Here is a 19,370-nt window from a genome sequence, read left to right as displayed (position 1 = left end):
ATACCCTGATGTCAAGTCAATAACATTAGTTTTGAGCACAATGGGAAGAGAGAAAAGAGGCCCTATTAAAACAACCCTCTCCAATCTTCGCCACACCCTTATCTCGAATGCCTCCAGTCTTCTCTCGTCCTCCTTCTATCATTTCAGTTATGGTCGCGTGCACAGTAGCCGAAAGTGGTCCTCGTGTATATTTGCTCTGAGCTTCCCCCATCCCTTTCTCACTGTTTTCCATGTCCTTCGCGTGTCTTCCCCGAGTGATGTGCGGTGGGGATTTGCCTCAGTGCTCCGCCGCAGATTCCAACGCCCGAAGCCGCGAGTACGCCTTCCCTTCGATAATTGCTCTCGCTTGGATCAGCTGGCCTGTGCTTCGCCCAACAGGCTCAGTGTTTCTTGCGTTCGTTTGCTCCGCGAAAGGGCATTGACCAGTGCCTCTCTCCGTGCTCTCCATTCACGCAGTCATGAAGTTCTCACGTGCTTAAGGCTACGCATCAGTGGTGCGACATCACACCCGCTCAACCCGCGTATTTTATATGAAATGGTTTCTGGCGTCAATTAGTGGGATAGCAATGCGTACATAAGAAAACTAACACTCCTATAGTATACGTGTGGAGGTATAACGGTAATATAAGTGTGAAGTATTATGGTTTGTTTGATACATCGAGATTGGTCGTATTTTGTCTTTTTTCTGGCGTTAGGCACGTTTTTAACTCTTGATGAAATATTGACAAATTTGAAATATAGGCTATGTGTTGGCAAGGGTATACAGAAACTGAAAATTTTAAAGATAACGCAAGTTTTTTTTACAAATGATGCGTCGAGGGATGACGGGTCGTTCGATATGTTGAGTCCCCTTGTTCCATTGCTACTGCTAGATGGAATCAATTCTACATTCTAGATTAGTGCATGCATATTGCATGCACATGCTGACTTTATAAATGATTTACTACCCTAATCACTCCAATTAATTTAAAAAAATATCATTCGGCGTAAGAAATAAAAATTCGGGAACGTTGCAATTCCAACCGAAGAATACTAGCGCATTGCGTTGGGTGATGTGAAGGGTTGTTAGAGGGTTAGATAAATCAAAGAAACGTGAGCAATAGGGTGTAAGATAATAAATGATCGGCAACGGAAAAACTATATTTTGAAGAGATGATATCACGATGTCTAAGTCATCGTTAGAAACAAACATTGCATGGTAAACATAACGGATAAAAAAAGAGTCTCCCCGAGGAGTACTAAGGGACCAGTGCTTGTAGTCAGTTTAAAAGGATATGGTGAAAATAAGAAGAGGACAAAGGAGCCTGTATGGAACAGGAGGAAATTAGGTGCTAACATACACCAATCCTATGTTAATAAGACTGATAATGTTTCAATACCCTTCGGGAAACAGATTTATTGCTAGCAGTGGGTCACTTAACAGAGTAGGTGTGCGACTTCGCGATTCAAAACGAATACCTATCGCATGGATTAATTAATAAATTGTTTACATCAGGGACGATATTCGTTGAGGTTAAAAGTCATATTTACGATTCTAGGAATTTAGATTATTGAATTCTAATAGTTTTAAGTTGGGACTTTTTTCAGACCATTTTCATGTATATACCGTATTTTAACTTACATTATACAGGATTCAATTGGTAATAAGTCGATAAGTAGTTCGCTGACGAGCCGAAGTTTTATTTTTCCATAATTATTTAGATGTAACCAAATTCATATCGGTTTTGTGTATAAATTGACGTTTACTTCCTAGCATTGATAAAAAATTTCTTTTGTTTAGGCGAGTATCACCATAAGAGTTTTTAAAAAAATGTGGAATTTCCACTACCTTATCTAGTAGCTTTGCTTATTTTTTTGTGGCCGTTTGTCGATGAGGTACAATGAGTGGACCAAATTTAGTAGTTGTTATGTAAACTTAGTACCAATACTTCGTTTCTCGGATTAACCTCCTTATACGGATGAGTCTCGCAGTTGATCACATGGGTGATGCTAGTGTCCTTTCTCCTTCGACGCCGGCTTGCGGGAACAAGATCTTCTACCGAGCCGTGCCGCAGTAACCTTGACTCGCAGAGGATAAGTTTTTGATAGATTATCGTGGAGGATAGCTTCCATTCCCGCTCGCTTCGACGGGAAACTTTTAATTAGGTGTAAATTAATCACTAATTAATTATGGGAGAGGGAGAGTTTGCTTTTCCTGTTATCTCTTGATAACTTTTTTTCCTAGCGTTAATGAGCGCCGTTAGGTACTGTAAGTCTTCGATAGCTTCCGTGATGAAAAATAATTAAAATTTAACTGAAATTCCTCTTGGTTTCGTGGAAGAAAATGTTTTTGATTGCATCGAACGATTTGTAACTACTCTATTTATGGAGTACTCTTTTTTCACCCGTAGGAGACCGTGTGTGTCTTCACCAGAATGTCATTATGGCATCGAGAATGCAATAACTTTGGCATGGCAGAAAATAAGTATTTGTTGGTATAGAGTGTTTTTGACCATCCTTGACGTTTATTTCAGCGATCGAATCCTAATGTAGCGCTATATATCCTGAAATGTGCCAGAAACGTCCATTAAAATGCGGAAATATACGTATACTGAATTGGCTCCCTTGAATACAGGAAATCGAAGGTGCCTATAATCTCATGAAATCGCCGTTGCATGCAATTAAGGGGCGAAATGGTTTGCGTACAGTGTCAAAGCGCATATTTTTCAATCCATGCTGAAGCGTAGTACATTTGACAATGGTCGTTATTCGTGTTCGAATATCTACCCCTGACCTTACCCTATTTACCTCAGCCTATCAGCTTCTAACATTCATTACTTGTAGAAAATATAGATTGAAACCTCTTACTGGATACTTTCAGTCAAGCTACTAGGCTATATTTGTTATGATAACGGTTTTTATTGTTAATACGGGCTTCTTGACCTGAATTGGCTTATGCAGGAAGCACTGCGCCGTTTTTTAACATCGCATCGAAGAGTTATATTATTGAAAAGAGTTTTGGACTTAGGCTGTACTAATTGAAGATATAAACGAGGTAGAAAAACTCGTAAACCGTCAGAAACCAAGTTAGCGAGAGCATTTAGCTATGATGAAGTGTCCATGCAATTATTTGATTTTGAATTCGACCCGCAGGAAGCGTGGGCAGGAAACATGATATTATGATGCTCCAAATTTTTATAGTGATGTAATGACTTCCGTGTTTTTTTCTTTCGAATGAAAGTGGAATGGAGTTAGCTTTAATAATATATCCTAGAAAGATACTCTCCCAGTCTCGCAATTATCTCCCTTCCATAATTTGTTCAACTCGCGGAAATTTTGTCTGATTCGTGACATTTTAGCGTGATGGCAGTGGATTACGTGGTGTGGAAAGTTATTTGGAGTGGAATTTTTTAATATATGGATCTCCTATTGAAATAAGAATTTTGGACGTTTGAATTGAATATTTTCTACAGTCGTTTTCATAACCTTAATTTAAACTGTACTGTATTTTATCTTTCTGAAGCAAATTATGGAATAATACAGAATATCCCGAAAACCTTATTTTTTTATGCGTAATGATGACGCAAATATAATTTGAAATAATTAGCTTTCATGATGTAAATTTTTGGCGTTGACAGTTTGAAACGAGATCACGTTGTCATGTACCAAGTTCGATCACCCCTGGCCATCCTTTTTTATCTCAACGTGCTCTTTATAATTACTTGAAGCTCGCATTGGTTCAAGTATTAATTTTCTGATTGAAATGTTCGGAGTTTTTACGATTAATACAGACGTTTTAGCAGACATGTCTGATATTTTAGCCTACATATTCATTTAGGGCATAGATCTAGTCGACGATTAAAAAAATAACTTAATTCGCTGCAATATTTTCACTCCAAATGAGGTAAAAGTTTTTTTTTAAATTACCTCTTACCTAAAAATTTGAATCGAAAGCACGTAGCTGGTAAATGTTTAAGTACTTGACCAAATTCCTTCTTAAATTAATGCCCCAATGATTGTCATAAATACCATAAAGGAAAAATTATTTGCCTCTACCGGGATTGGCGGAAATGGGGAATGATGACCCTGACATTGTCTCACATATTGTGTACTTGATGACCCATTAAACCTACGCCCAGGTGTATTCCGCGGTTACTTCCTTGGACAACCCAGATGATTTCTGGTTAGCAATATCCTTTGGCTTGATGCATAGATTACTGAGGCATTGAATGTAATAAGGATGGGACGGTCACATCCACACCAGAATTTATTGAAATATTGAAAATATGGCAGTGTTTAGGGTATTATACATAAAAGTTTTTATTCCACCAGCTTAGAAAACAATGTTAAAAAATGATTGATTAGTATCTAATTGCCGCTTGGCATATCAGACCTCTGAAGGCCGTTTTACAAGGGGCACGTACTTGCACAAAGTTACGTGTGTACGAAGGCGCAGTCAAAATTGCGTCGTGTAAAGCGGTGAATTGCTAGAACACATGCGAGTATGCGTAGACGTGAGATGGAAAAATAGCCCGTTTCATTTCTCTGTGTAATTTCGTTCACGTATTCGCGCAATTCCACGCCATTTTAGAAATGAATGCTGTGCTGTCAGTTGACAGTCCGTCGAGCTACAAGAGACAGTTCCTTTGAATCTTCGGGAGGGTAATGGAAGTGTTTTTTCTTGGGCTTGGCGGCTTTCTGGGAAACTAAGGACACAATGAATGGCCAGTGTTTTTCGTGTGTTTGAACTTCGGAAGTTCTATCTTCCCCTTTCTAAACACCCTTCGAGGTTAAAGACCGAAGGGTCTTCTAGTTCCCTCATGGAGGGAGCGTCAGCTTTGGGGAATGCGGGTATCGAGTGAGATGACAAGGAAGACGAACTGAAAGAGGGTGTGGCTTAGGCGAGGCTTTCATTGCATGAGAATTCCTCTCCAGTCTTTTTCGGGATAGCGTTCGGAATAGTAATAAGCCACGAACCAGGCAACCATCAACGTACATGTGAACAGCCTCTCGTTGAATTATACTGGAATGACGAAACGTCTATGGCATTTTACTCGCCTTTAGTGGGATTCATGCCGGGTTGAAATATCAAAGAAGTGTATTACAAAAGCTGTTATAAAAGCTGCGATTTTCTCTTTCATGCTTTGGAAAACACAGTGGAAAGTGTGAGTCGTATTGAACCGAATTCGTTTGCATAACATTTCGAATTTTCAACCCTCATTCTCTGGCGTGAGCTTTGCTAGGCGTTGTTCGTGACAAATTTAAAAAGATTTTGTAGCTTCCATTTCTTTGATTGGGATTGCTGATTCGTTTCATCTCTTAGGCACTATAATCAAGGGCGCATGCATCGTTTTCTTGATCGTGGCAGCAGCTGTTGAAACCTGCCAGGTTTTGAAATGTGTGATGTGGAAGCTGAGGTGTAAATTTTATTCCATACATTAATTTTAACTCCGCTCAGTAAGTTCACGAATTATTGAGGTTGTTCTCAGTACAAAATATTTTACCGTTAGAAATCAATATTATGGTGACTTTGTTTTTCAAATCGACGTTGCGTCTATGATATTTTTTCCAAATAAGTTACTTTGTGTTTTTTAAATCTCTATTTATTAATTTAAATACACTTTAGTATTTATATTAACTTGTATTTGTATGGGTCCAGGTCAGCGGTTCTCAACCGATTGTACGCGTACCCGTTGGTGGTACGCCGAAAATAATCGGTAATAGCAGACGTCAGGAACTATGTACCTCTTAACCAGGAAATTATGTAATAAAATGTGCGCGTTACCTTTTTGGGGGTATAATATTAGTTATATACATATAGAGGGCTCCGGGAGGAAAAAAAGATTGGGAACTGCAGGTTTAAGTGCAAGTGTTAAGCAATTGCTAAAATCATCATATTTCTCCCTTATCTTCCGGAAAACGTGTATGCACCTGCATTTTTGTAGATCATCGATGGGCGATGGGGTAAAACATCGATTCGCGATTTAAAATTATGCGGTCGTGAAATTGAAAAGATGAATTTACGACCGATAATGGCGATGTTGCGTACTGCAAATGACTTGAGTCTTGAGCGGATGTTGTATTAATTTTTTGTGGACCCGTAATGGGAATAGCGAACACGACACGACGGATGCCGGTAAGCACAATAACCGCATGAGAGAAAGCCCATTTTAAAAGGAGCGAAATCTCTCACCTCCCTTCCTCAGAACTTGATGCTTTAATTTCCGTTCTGTTCAAACGAAAAGAGATCGCTCATGTTTTTTGTGCATCATCAGTTTTTACGCTTGTCATGGGCAATGACTCTGAGGAAATTTAAATGTCAACCCTATTACCAATTGGAGTTTCATAAGACAGAATCTACTTTTCGTCTACATTATACTGCACTCGTTGTATCGCAACTTCCACTAAATTTAATTTAATGTCTTATTCCCGATTTTCTTCAGCAATGGGCCATCTTTTCTGTTTCAATTTAATGATATTTTAACTATTACTTCATTAACATAAATAGCGTAACGTATATATCCGTACGTTTCTTCAAAAAAATAAATAAATTTGATCATGGTTAAAAATGATAGCATTTTCGAGCAGCGATTGATATAATTACTGAAATAATCATTGCCTGTGCTAATTGATAAGTGAAATTTTCAGAAGCCTTGTTTGAAAATATTTCGATCAAATTAGCGTGCTGTTTATGTGTAGGCTAACATTAAAATGATATCTATTCAATGGTACTGGCTAATCAATGGTTACTTGTTTTGTTTATTCGAATAGTAGGTGCTAGGGAAAGTTATCGTTCTCACGCTTACACTAAGGTCACAAGGAAGCATTTATGCACTGTTAAGTTTGATTACTCCTCCCGGTAGTAACTGTCTTCTATTTTTGACGTTCAGGAGATAACGATCATTTGGCGTATGGTGTGAAAGAGGAAAGAAATTTTCATTTTTCCCCTTACGCAGAGTTCATTGATAAGCGGCAATAGTTATGTCAGCAAATGGCAGAAAAGATTTACGTGGTTGTGAAAATGAATCAGAAGTGAGTAACCGCTAAGTCATAATTTTCCGTGGTCCTTTAGTACGTGGTCTGTCTGTTATTGAAAACAATTCTTGCTTCGGTGAGAAGTCACTTTCTCTTGCATTTCCTGCCTACTGTTCCTACGATATCGCTGTTTTTTTATAGTTCTTCCGCTTTAATTTAAAAGTAACCTATGCATATTTTTGCCCTCCGGATGTCTTTGGCTCCTTGATTTGTTCTTAGTCTTTGTAGTAAGTTTTAATAAGTGGTGAAAACATTTTAGTTGGCTGTAATTTTATCTATTACCAGGAGTCCTGAACTCACGAACGCTAACAGTAGGGCTTGTTTTCCCTAGTCGGGCATTAAAATATACTTATTAATTCGTTTTATTCGTCAACAAACCATGTGCGAAACTGTTTTCGTTTTTAGTATCATGATATCTTCAATTGAAGTCAAAATTTTGGGAAAAAAGTTTATACATTGCAAAAGCCTCAGATAATCTATGGCGATTCATAATATTGAATTGAATATCGAATGATAATTACAGATATTTGGTCTCAGAGTCAAATATGCTTATGGTTCAGATATAATTTTAAAATTTTAATTTTCCTTTAATGGTTATACTATGCCGTCCATGGGTGTATAATTATTACGTTGGTCAATTGTTTCTCGCTCCAGCGAGAACCGTTGCATGGCAGAATTTTTGGCAGCATCCGCTTGCGATCACTTAGCTTTCTATCTGGCACCGTTCAGAGGTCCGGAGATTTGAGTCCGTCCACCCCATACGTGCCTCGGTGCTTGCATTCTAAGCCTTTCATCTCGGCATGTTTTTATTCCGAGCGCCGCGAGCCGTGAAAAAAGGGCTGCCCTAAATTCGTTTTGTGATTGTCTTTGCGTAACGCCCAGCTCTTACCAAACATTTGGCCCGTGGCTGGCGCTGGACGTCTTCGGAGGAGTTTAGTTAAAATTGGACTGCGGAAGAGAGTTGTATGAATTCTAAATTTTCTCGCATCTAAAGGCTGTTTCATCAGAGCAAATATGTACGGGAGTGCTCACGATGGCTGCGAAGAAATCATGATTTTATTTAAAATTGCATGGAACCCAACCCCTTAATATGCATGGAAATTTTCCCATTCAGATCTTGTCGCCACTGGATACGCAGTTCTTTTCTTACTGATGTATATTTATCAGTGCAACTAAATCTCGATTTGTTTATAACAGTGATTAATTCTGCCTTTTTTAATGTGAATACTGTATCCACTTTAGAAAATTAATTAAGAAAGCCAAGGCCAACATTTAAACAACAAATTTTTCCGTATTATTATGGAAAATTGACAGGGAAAAGTACATATGTACGTATGAATAGTTTTCTTTTTTCACTTTCTCCAAAGTATGCATACATTTTCAGCACTTAAAGTCATGTGTATCCGAAGGATGATGTACTTACATTGAACCCTGGTCGAATTAAAAGGTGTGTTTGTATAAACTTGCACCACATTACTCCAATACGGAATAATTCCACATCATCTCGTTACAATCCTCTTATTGTCTACTTATAAATATATCGTATCAAAATCCTGATAGTTTTCTTTCCTCGTGGGAATTCAATTTAATGTACGTGCAAAATTTACAATACAAATAAACAACATGAAAACAAGCGCTATGTCGTAGGTAGTCAATCAGACTCATAAAATTTATCGCAAGATCTAATTTTTTTCTTTTTCAAACTTTTTCCCGTAGGCGCAGCAGATGAACGCTCTTTTATATATTTCTTCTGATGATGTTGCTACATATTTATCGGTATTTATTGCTGTGTACATTCTGTATTGCCTGCAGGATGTTATTTTCAATATCTCACTTCGTTACCACCCAATGTTTGTCATGTAACCTTTGCAAGATGTTTTTCTGCTTGATTTGTTGCACGATGTCGTGGAAATTCTTAATTAGAATGTAATAGAAATGGACGATTTTAATCAGTATACTGTCTTCCGTCTCCTTCGAACGCAGTTATTGGTTCGATATATGAAAGCAGTCTTCTCATCGAATTTGAAGGAATTGCTTTAATAGTTTTTAAACTTCGTAGCATTTGTTTGCATTTTTTCATTTAATATTAAAAGCAAACCAGTCCCCTCACATCCATTGAAACTTGCTGAGTCGGATTTGTTGCTATTACATATTTTATTCCATATTGTATCTCTTTTGGCTAAATTAATTGAGAGATATCGAGCTTGTGTTTTTATTGTTTTCAACTAGTTACAATGCTTGCTAATTGATTTTCTTCCAAATACTTTTTTCTCAACATCAATCTATCGTACCAGAACACGTCCTAAGGTTATGTAAGTACGAATTTGTAATATTTTTAGAAGTTTTCTGGAGAATTTATCTTTGCTCTAATGAATTTCTTTGGCTGGCTTTAAAAGTTCATATATAATTTAGGGCATGGGTTAGCTATAACCTTAAAGCTGACATAATCTATATTGATGTACTTATGAACGAAGTCCTGTAATTATTTTCCTATTATGTAAACATCTTACTATTTATATGTGTGTTTGGAGCATTCTTATATCCTAAGGTGACTAAATGAACACCTCGGGCAACTTTTCTTTTAAGGTAATAAAAGTTCGCAAAAACCACAAAGTCAAAATTGCAATTTTTAAAAAGTAATCTTTGTCTGTTCTCGTAAATTTCGACCCCTTTAATGAAGCTAATTAGGTTTTATTAGCCATTTGCAATTTTTATAGAGCTGACCTAATATGAGATGCAAGATGAGCGTTAACAAGTAAAAGCACAATATGTGTAAATATACCATAATTTATCATTTGATTCGATGAAGCGTGTGAGACAACTTACGTGCTTAATATTAATACTACTTAATTATCACGTTGGTAAAAAATCCCAATTTAGGTATCTGCAAGTGGTAAAATAAAATACAAGATATTCACAGGTCCTTTTGTTGTTTATTGCTGTATATATTAAACGATGCTAATACTCCTCAAGCTCAAAACGAAGTCAGTTTTGGCATATTTACGTATTTCATAAGTGTGTAATACCCGCGAATGTATATGCATATGAAAGAGACTCACCTTTTTCAGATAGCTTCCTCGTCGGTGTCTGCAAAGTTTGCTCCTTGAGATCAAAAACTTATTTTCGTTCCAAATATCCCCAGATCACATTCACACACCGGTTTGTCTCTCGTCTGTCGTGGTTTAGTATTTTTCGAACTTATCTTCACGTCGTCCTCATCTCGACTTGGAGTATATTTTCAGTCTTCTTCTCCTCGTCAATCACACCTCGTTCACTCTTTCACACAGTTACTTCTCCTCGGGTCGTGCTCTGGTCGTATATCGTCCACTAACACCGTCACTACCGCCTCTCGCGCCTTACTCCGCCTCCCTCCATTGTTTCAAACAATCCATCCTTTTGATCGCCGGAGACGTCCTCGAGTCCGGGGGAGAGAGAAGCGGTCACTGTCCTAGCCCTTCTTCCTGCTCGGATCGAATTCCTCCTCGCTGGTGACTAAGCTACGGCTCGCTCACCACTTCACAGGCCGGAGTACCGCTTGAGACTGTCTGCATTTCGGCTTTCTTCCTCCGTCCCAAGCCGTGATCCTCCTCCCCCGCCCCTTTTACCTCCCCTCCCGCCGTTTCCAGGCCACGTTCCCCTCCACCCTTCCCCCCTCTCTCTCTACCTCCTCCTCCCTGTTCCTCCGTGGTGGTGGTGGGGTCGTCATCTCTCCTACTGGTGGATTCCTCGGCGTCTTGCGGGGCCGCCGCCGCCGCCCGCTGCTTCCTCCCCCGCTCCCGATGCCTCCTCCACTGCACTGGTGTGTGTGTTGGGTGTGGAAGGGTTGTCCTGCCGTTAGTCATTCGATCACACCGTACCCTCATCAATGTGGAAGAGTGATTGTAGTCGAGAGGAGATTTCAACAGGGGGATAAGCAGGTTGATCTGTTTTTTTTTTTTTTTAGTTTCGTGGTTTATTTTTTATAGGTTTATAAACTGATGTTCTTCAGCAGTGGTTCCCAACCGGTGGTACGAACCAGTGAGGGTGCGCCGAAAATAATCGGTTGTGGCGGATGCCATGAACTATTTATCTCTTAACCAGGAAATGTTTAAACATATGATATTGGGTATTTAAAACTGAGTCTCTATTGGTACAATTATTTATTATTAAACGTGTTTCCTACCTGTATCGAAATTATGTTATAAAATGTGCATGTTACATTTTTTGGGGTACAATATTAGTTATATACATACAAAGGGGTACGGGAAGAAAAAAAGGTTGGGAACCGCTGTCTTACAATGAGGCGGTGATTAGGCATAATAAGGCGGTATCGTGCTTTATTGGGTAGATTCCTCTTTAGAAAGGTGACATCAACGCATGAACGAACCCATTAGTTTGTTGCCTTTCTAAGTTTGTTGTGTTTTTTTTAGTTTTGGGGTTTCTTTTATGGGCTCATGAACTGATTTTCTAACGAGAGTCGGTGCTTAGGCGTAAAAAGGTGTAAGAGTCCGAAAAGAGACATCAACGCAAGAAGGAACGTATTATTTAGTTGCCTGCCGTTTAATGGGTTATTTTTTGTATTTAATTTATTAAAATAATTCGTATTTAGGCTTTAAGGGTCATTATTGGGTCTGTATTGATTTAGTTGGTTTATTAGGGATGGTATTAAGGCGTTTGTTAATTAATTTTTTCGAGAGATACCAACAGGTGATGCAATAAATCAGCATGTTAACATTTATATTATACATTTGTTTTTACATTTATATTTTATAGCAATTTTTCTTTATGCAATTTGAACTGATAGGGGCAAGGATAGATCATATTGTTGAAAGGGGAGTTCAATATATCCTTACGGATCCCTGCTAAATGAACTCAAGCAAATATTAATTATTTTCATAAATTTACTATAGAAAAGTAGCCGGTAAAGGTGAACGCAACCAACTTAATACGCTCCTTCTTGCGTTGCAATATCCTCTCGACGATGAGGATATAACCGTTTGAGCATAATGTTTGAGAGTTTGAGTTTGAGTTATAATGTTTAAAAATCCTAAACAGATGAAGAAAAATTAGCATTATTTTCCACAAATAAGCTATAAATATTTTATAACCCTTTTGTATGAAATCGTATTCTCTGTGTCACAGTGAAGCCAAACCTTTTTGTACAGACTAGCTCCGTAAAGGTGTAGTGTATAAGGAAGTTAAGATCAGAAAGGAGCCGGCATGTCACGTCGACATTAGCTGGATCATATGGGATTGTATCGCGATTGTTTATTTGGAGGGCTGAATTGTACACATAATGTCAAAAACGAATCTCAATTGTTCTTTGTAACTTAAAACAGGGATAACTTTAATAAGACCGTACCCAAAAAATTGTTTTTGGGAGTTCACTTAAGACTGCGCCTCACAAAACATTTCTTGGGCTTTGTAACCTTTGACCTCTCCCTCGCTCGATAATGCTTTGCCATAGAGGGAGTTGTTTTACTCAGCCTTGGCAGAAATGTGACGCTTTAATAGGAAAATTGAGAAGCTTTCATCATTGGAGGGTGTTTGAAAACCTACGATAATTTATGAAAATAACTTTACCTCACCTCGTCGCACTCCCATTTCATTGTTAAATACGTTATGTGAGATTTGTAAAATATTTCCAGGAGTAAGAATCACATTAGTGGAGCAGCCGATGACTGTAAGTTAATGAATGTCATCAGTATCCTTTCAGATCAATGGTGTTGAATTCAACCGCGAAATATTGTATAAAGTACCGAAACGAGTTCTTGTTGGATAAAGAAGAACAATTTTGAAGTTGGCTTGTGATTTGACCTTTTTGTGACCGATTAGGTAAGATACCACTGCTAATGGATCTATTCAGTGATTCCGTTATTTTGCGCTCCAGTAACTTAAGGTCTTTCACCCTATTACAGTCGCATCTCCAATTATTATTATAATTGGTTGCGGTTGCATTTAATGAAGATATCAGGATACTTTTTATTTGAACCTGTATTGTCTTTGCTCCTCGCCCCCGCCCTCAACTTTTTTCCCTTCCAACTGCTATTGCTTTGATTACTTATTTCCTCGGCGACTTAGGTATCGCATTTGCTATTGTGATGCGTAAGGTGAACGGAAACCGTTTTACGCTCACAGTTAACCTTGAGTAATCAAGGATCATGCAGACAATACATCAACACGTTGAGTATTGAACTTTTCTTTGCCCTACTGATGATGATTCTTTGTCTATCTAATGATATTTGTATAAAAAAATATGTTTATTTTTTTGAAAAATCTTCGGAGAATCGTTTTGAAGAAAATGGAAGCAGTTTTCATGGATAACACAGCAGAAGAAAGTGAAAGCCAAATTAATGCTACTGCTAGCTTCGTTGCAAGAGTCGAAAGTTTATATCCAATGGATATAAATAGTATTCATATTGTGCGGATTCTTAATAACACGCATTTGTTATACCATAGGACTAGGGCACGTCTTCCCTTATACACACGTCGAGATAAAGACGTTCGGATGCGAGCATTGTTCCCACGCAAATTTGACGGTTTTTAATAAACTTTCAGTTTTTTTCCGAGATAGTGGTGGTAAAATGTTAACGCGTTCATTTTTTCTTTTGATGGGTGTCCTGCATTTCTTGCACCCCGATACGAAATCATCTTGTGACCTCATAGCAATATTATTACGCGGAAACTCATGTTTGGGCCATGTAATAATTATTATTTATGATTAGAGAGTTCAACGTGGTATTGATGGATATTTTGCACTGAGATTTGCTGCATGTGCATTTTCACGATTGTTTGCAGCTCAAGATGTCGCGAAATCTTTGAATAATTTCAGGAAATATTTGAATAATATCAGGTATTGGATATCATTCCACCTGGATTGGATAACCTTCCACTGATTTGGCAGAAATGAATGTTTTTTTCTTAATATCGGTCTCAGTCTATAAAAGTCCCAGAATTTGATTAATAATGACAACGAACCATTCGGTGATTTTGTGTCACCTTTCACCTTGTTGGGTTATATTTAAATGTGAAATGGAAATTATTGATATGTTCTTCTGATTGGTTGATGAAATTCTTTGGGGAGATGTTTTGGCACGATCTTAGAATTATGGATTGGATGAAGGAACATCCAGAAAGGACTCTTTAGCATTGTCAATTTTGTATTGTTGAGATTTTAAGTTCGCTTACCTGTTTATTTCGTACTGTTATAGTTTTCTGTGAAATTGATAGATGGAGGAATTCGACTTGATGCATACTCTATCATCATAATCATTAATGGCAGAGTACCCCAGTCATTTCTAGCTTATCTTGCACCCGAAGAAATGGAAACGAAGTTTAGTTGCGGAAACAAATTTTATTTGTTTACGGTGTGCATCGTAATTCTTCGTTTCACAGTAAGAATTTCATGCATTTTCTTGGGAATATCTTTCCCTTCTTGCTGTCGTTAAAGGAGATAACCGTAGCAGAGGTTGTATCACGTGCGTGGTCAATTTAGTCATAAACGGTTTTCACCTTCTTGATTTTAAATTGAAGTCTTCCTTATGCTAGGTTGGTGGTTATCAGCTATCAACCATAGGCGCCGACTCCATGGGGCCTGAGGGGGCTCGAGCCCCCTCAATAATTCGTTTGGGGGGGCGGAGCCCCCCCAATAATTCAAGAAAATAATTAAGTTATATTATGCAGTGGCGCCGACTCCATGGGGCCTGAAGGGTCCCGAGCCCCCTCAAAAATTCGTTATGGGTGTGAGGAAATAATGTGTCAGGCTTGTCGATTTTCCCCGGAGTGTTCAGATATCGAGATTCGAGTTATCAGTGTTCTAATGTTGATCATATGACTCTTCTAAAATGCTTAAAAAACTTAAAACTCACTACTTATAAAATTTCCCAGGGCAAATTCCCCGGTTAGGGCCCCCCCAATATTTTTTGTAAGTCGGCGCGCCTGCTATCAACCTAGCATATCGAGAGATAGAGCATGCTCCAGAACACATCAAGGCACCTGGCTCAAAAGTCTTGTTAGGCTGCTGTTGCGATTTCTCTCACAACATCTTTTGAAGGCTCCTTTGCAGAGACACGATTCAAAATTTAGTTTTTTTATTGGCCATATTATTATTTAATAATAATGCTTTCATAGATATCCTTTGTCTAAAATAAATGAAGTTAGGGCACACTACTAGTACATGCAAAATAGTCAATAAATATTGGCTGGAATATGCATAGTTATTCCGCCTTTTTTGGCAAACTCTTACGCTGGTTTCATTTCAATAAAATACTTTGACTTCCAATATGTCACTTACAATTGGAAAAGTTGCATGACTATGTGCTAGTATTTTATTTTTATCATTAATATTATATAATGGCGCTCCACTCGTCAAATTTTTTACTGAAGCACTTTAGTGTTGGCAAGCATTAACAAGGTATTCTAAAGAAATTTTAATACATTTAAATGCAATGGCAAAGACAATTTGGACATCCTAATTTTTTTTTAAATACAGACGTTCGAGTACCTTAAATGTATTGAAATGTTCTTTGAAATGATTTGTACTCTGTTTCTCCCTGTGCCTTAGATAAAAGCGTCAATTTAATGTAGATTATATCAGTATAAAATTATATAATGTTACATCATGAGCTCCTACTCGCCTTTTCCTCGATATTTATGCATAAGATAATTGTTTTCTGGATGAGATTCATATAATCTTCCCGTAAATTCACAAGTACCAGATCTCCTTTCGTTGCCTGTCGTTAGAAACACGTGCCACCTGTCTTATCCTAGTCTTGATTCGGATTTCCGGTATGTTTTGCGATATTCAAATCCTTTCTTATTTGCAGCGAAGGTAATGATTTTTATGCTTACTTCTGCGAGCCCCTGGTTCTTCCACTTATCTCTGCATCGGTTGTGTGCTTCGCATAGGTGCTGCTCCCGATAGGAGTTACCCTCCCTCGCGACGCTTCATTGGCTATGATAATGTTACCACAGCATTGGCATCGCTCGCAAGTACCCGTTTCGTGAGAATTACCAACGACTCTCTCGATTCCCACCTGTTCTCCGTGGAGGCTCTAGCTACCAGCATCTGTCAATGCTCCTATCTATGTCTTGCTGTCTTCGAAAGCATAAATACACTTCTCTTGGGTGCGATCTCCGTTACTGTGCTACGCTAAATAATTAATTGTGCTTTGAAAATCTTCGTATTTGACAGTCATCCGAATAAAAGCTTGGCCTAAAGAGTAAACAGTCTACAATACAGTTGCAAGTCAGTTGCCAGAACCAGAATTCACAACAAGTTCAAACAATATTTTCGGTAAAGAAACCAGAAATTGGAAATTACATTGAATGAAAATTAAACTACTGTCTGTAAAAAAAAAAGCAAGATACCCGAGTTTGAGGAGCTCTAGCGTCTAAACGAAGCAATCAATTTCAATGCAACAAAATTATACGAAAGAGAATTTATTTTTACGTTGTATCAAGTACTTTAAAAAGTCTTCGTCTCAATAGTTTTTCCTGTACTTCATTTTTTCTCAAAAAAGTACCCGTTTTTTGCGCATAAAATCAAGTTGCCCAACTTTGAGTGCTTGGCATTCCCGTAGTTTTTGTTCCTTTAAGTTGAAATTTTGACATAAAAAAGGCACATGTATTATTGGTAGTTTGCCGAAAACAAATTGTTTATACCACTAATATTAACGGAGTTGTTGTAAACAACGCAAACCTCTGCTAACTTCGAAACCAGTGGGTCAGTTGAAAATTGATTGGTACTGTTGCCTTCCGTAGAATGTTAGTAATGCATATACGTGGAACATAGTCGTTAAATGTTAGCAGTATCTTCAATATCTTTTGATATTTATTTTTGTTTTGAGCTCTGGTTGTTGCCTGTTTGGTTGTCCCACGACGGAGCTGCCGGTATGCGCATAGAAACATCTAGATAAATAATAAGTGATATTGATGTTATTATTGTTATTTAATACACATCTTATATGTACTTGCCTAGGTATGTTTTTCCACATGAAATATTTATTAGATGTTTACCATGGTTTCAACGCACTGCGTCGTCCTCAGGCCTGTGCGCATCTAGTTCCTGAGGATGACGCAGTGCGTTGAAACCATGGTAGTGATCTAATAAATATTTTATGCGGAAACACATAGTTTAATTTTAATTCAATATGAATAAATTCCGTAAAGTAACACCTCAAACCATCAACTTGGAAATTACATATTAGTTGGTTGTTGTTTTCCAGACTACGATAATCGAGTAGCCAATTAGACTCTGCACGCTATGAACGGCGTGTACGAGTATGTGCTTAAAAAAATTATGAAATCAAACGATCGGAAAATTTTACTTTAAGAAAACGTTGATGAATAATCTTCGTGTTGTGTGCTGAAGCACACTCATTTAGGTTTTCAACGCCGAAGGTTAGGCACGAACTACTTTCAGTATGTATCTTTATTTTGTTTCCTTCTACTCCATTGAAGGTAATGAACTGTAAAAAACTTTATTATGAATCCGTTGATCCGCCAGATGATGACGTGCAACGTTGAAACCTAGATATTACAGTATTAATTTTATGTGGAATTACAATTTATTTTAAATTTCATTATGTTAAGTGGATTCCATGAAGCCACGCCCGAGACAACCAATTATCCATGAAAGGTATTCCGCTTTTTTGCTGCTTTCCTTCCCTCCTCCTCTGAGTCTTAGATTTGATGTATTAATTTTATTATTTCGTACACTTATTTTATTTTAACTGCTTTTTTATTTTTTTTATTACATAACTTTATTGTAGCCAGTGGCAATTCAAGGGGGGTTGGGGCCACCTCCCCCTAAATTATTGGAAATATATGAAAGGTAATAATCATTAAGGGGGCTCCTCAGTGCGAGTTGATATCAATAGCACTACAATCAATATTTGGAGATTATTAGAGAATATCTAAAAGCCACTCGTTTATGACCTATCACATTACTGCTGAGAGGTATTACACACCATCAAGACACCAGATAAGTGGTGAACACCCCAAAAAACATCCTCAATCCGCTCTTGGTTGTTGAGAATGTACCATTTTTATTTTTTATCGCAACGCTTGTAATTGCCCCTTCCTACCCAAAAAAATCATCCTTAATCAGTTCTTCGTTTTTGCGCGTGTACTCATTTTTTATTGCGACGCTTTTATTTGGGGAATAATTTTCAACGTTAAATAAATTATTTTAATTTAAATCTCACGTTGGCGGTGGTGTAGGGAATGTTTGAATCGTGAGAGCGGGCCGTATTATCATTTTCCGACCTTGACTTGGCATGTCCTCTGTCAACGTTGGTGTTTCGGTGGGCGCTCACGTCCTTTGACGGCCTGCCCGTTGAAAAGCTTCCGGGTCGAACTGATAACGAATATTAATTGTGACCCGCAGGGAAGTAAGCCAAGCGGCGCGAAAGTATCAGGGAGGATCTCTACCGAAAAAACATTTCGACGCGGCACGTCAAGCGTCGGTATGGCCGCCCGTGGTTCACTTGTCCGTGTGTCGGGCTGCCCGGATCCGACTGGCGTCGTGCACCCTGCTTCGGAAGTGCGTGCTACGGCACGCGTGCCAATGGGAAACGATCTCTCCCCGGAAGTTGAAACTTAAAGCCGGTTGTTTTCTCTGGTATGTGGGAGGTTTTGCTTGCTAGGTGGACGGTAGTGTTCGATTTAAAGTTCCTTGCACCTGACTGGCACCCCCGCCGGAAAATGATGGCTGAAGGTTCTTAAGAGGACGTGTTGCTCAAACCGTCTTGCCCATTATCATTCAGTATAATAATTATTTCATTTATTGTCGTGAGCTGCAAGCCCATGAGAAAATAAATGTACATCAAATTTGACGGTTTTAGAAACGATGCATGCATAAAATAAAGGAAAAATAGTACAAAATAAAAAATTTACCCTTTGCGGACCGCCAACGGTATGGAAACAATTCAGTTAGACAGCAGAAAAGAAAGATCACACTGTGATGTAACAGAAACACGCAATGCAGAAAATAATGGCCGCACTATGATTTAAAATAACCAGAACTCAAGAAGCCTTTAATTAAAATGCATAACAAGAAAAAATAATTAACAATGAATAAAAATGAAAAAAATATAACTAAAATAAAAAATGGATGTTAAACAAACAATAATGAAATAAAAATGACTAACGAAATAAAAATACTCAAAATCAACGTAAATACCCTGAAGACTTGAAGACGCTCTAATAAGTGAGACCTGGGAATAGTTAAAGCTTCTTATTTATTCTTTTCGGAAAGTTTTTGACGTGTTTATGATGGTGAAGTTACTTACGTTTTCGCATGACAACGCTATAATATTCTGAATTTGACTCTAATGACTTCATATGTTCCACAGAATCTCTCCTTGAATTTGAAG

At 38.0% G+C, this 19,370-nt stretch overlaps 2 protein-coding genes across 4 annotated transcripts in view; one reads left to right on the top strand and one right to left on the bottom strand.

The window, feature by feature from the left end:
- Positions 1 to 10,538, bottom strand: part of LOC124155916 — a 120,032-nt gene extending 109,494 nt beyond the window's left edge. For all 3 annotated transcript variants that reach the window (XM_046530136.1, XM_046530138.1, XM_046530139.1), the window contains exon 1: positions 10,074 to 10,538. The gene's annotated coding sequence lies outside the window, so the exon portion shown is untranslated. The remainder of the gene's footprint in view (positions 1 to 10,073) is intronic.
- Positions 1 to 19,370, top strand: part of LOC124155917 (rab3 GTPase-activating protein catalytic subunit) — a 166,877-nt gene that overhangs the window by 128,033 nt on the left and 19,474 nt on the right. The window lies entirely within an intron of this gene.

This window comes from Ischnura elegans, chromosome 3, assembly GCF_921293095.1.
Source record: "Ischnura elegans chromosome 3, ioIscEleg1.1, whole genome shotgun sequence".
In the NCBI taxonomy this organism is placed as follows: domain Eukaryota; kingdom Metazoa; phylum Arthropoda; class Insecta; order Odonata; family Coenagrionidae; genus Ischnura; species Ischnura elegans.
The sequence above is the reverse complement of the archived record's forward strand: the minus strand, read 5'-3'. Positions and strand labels throughout refer to the sequence as shown.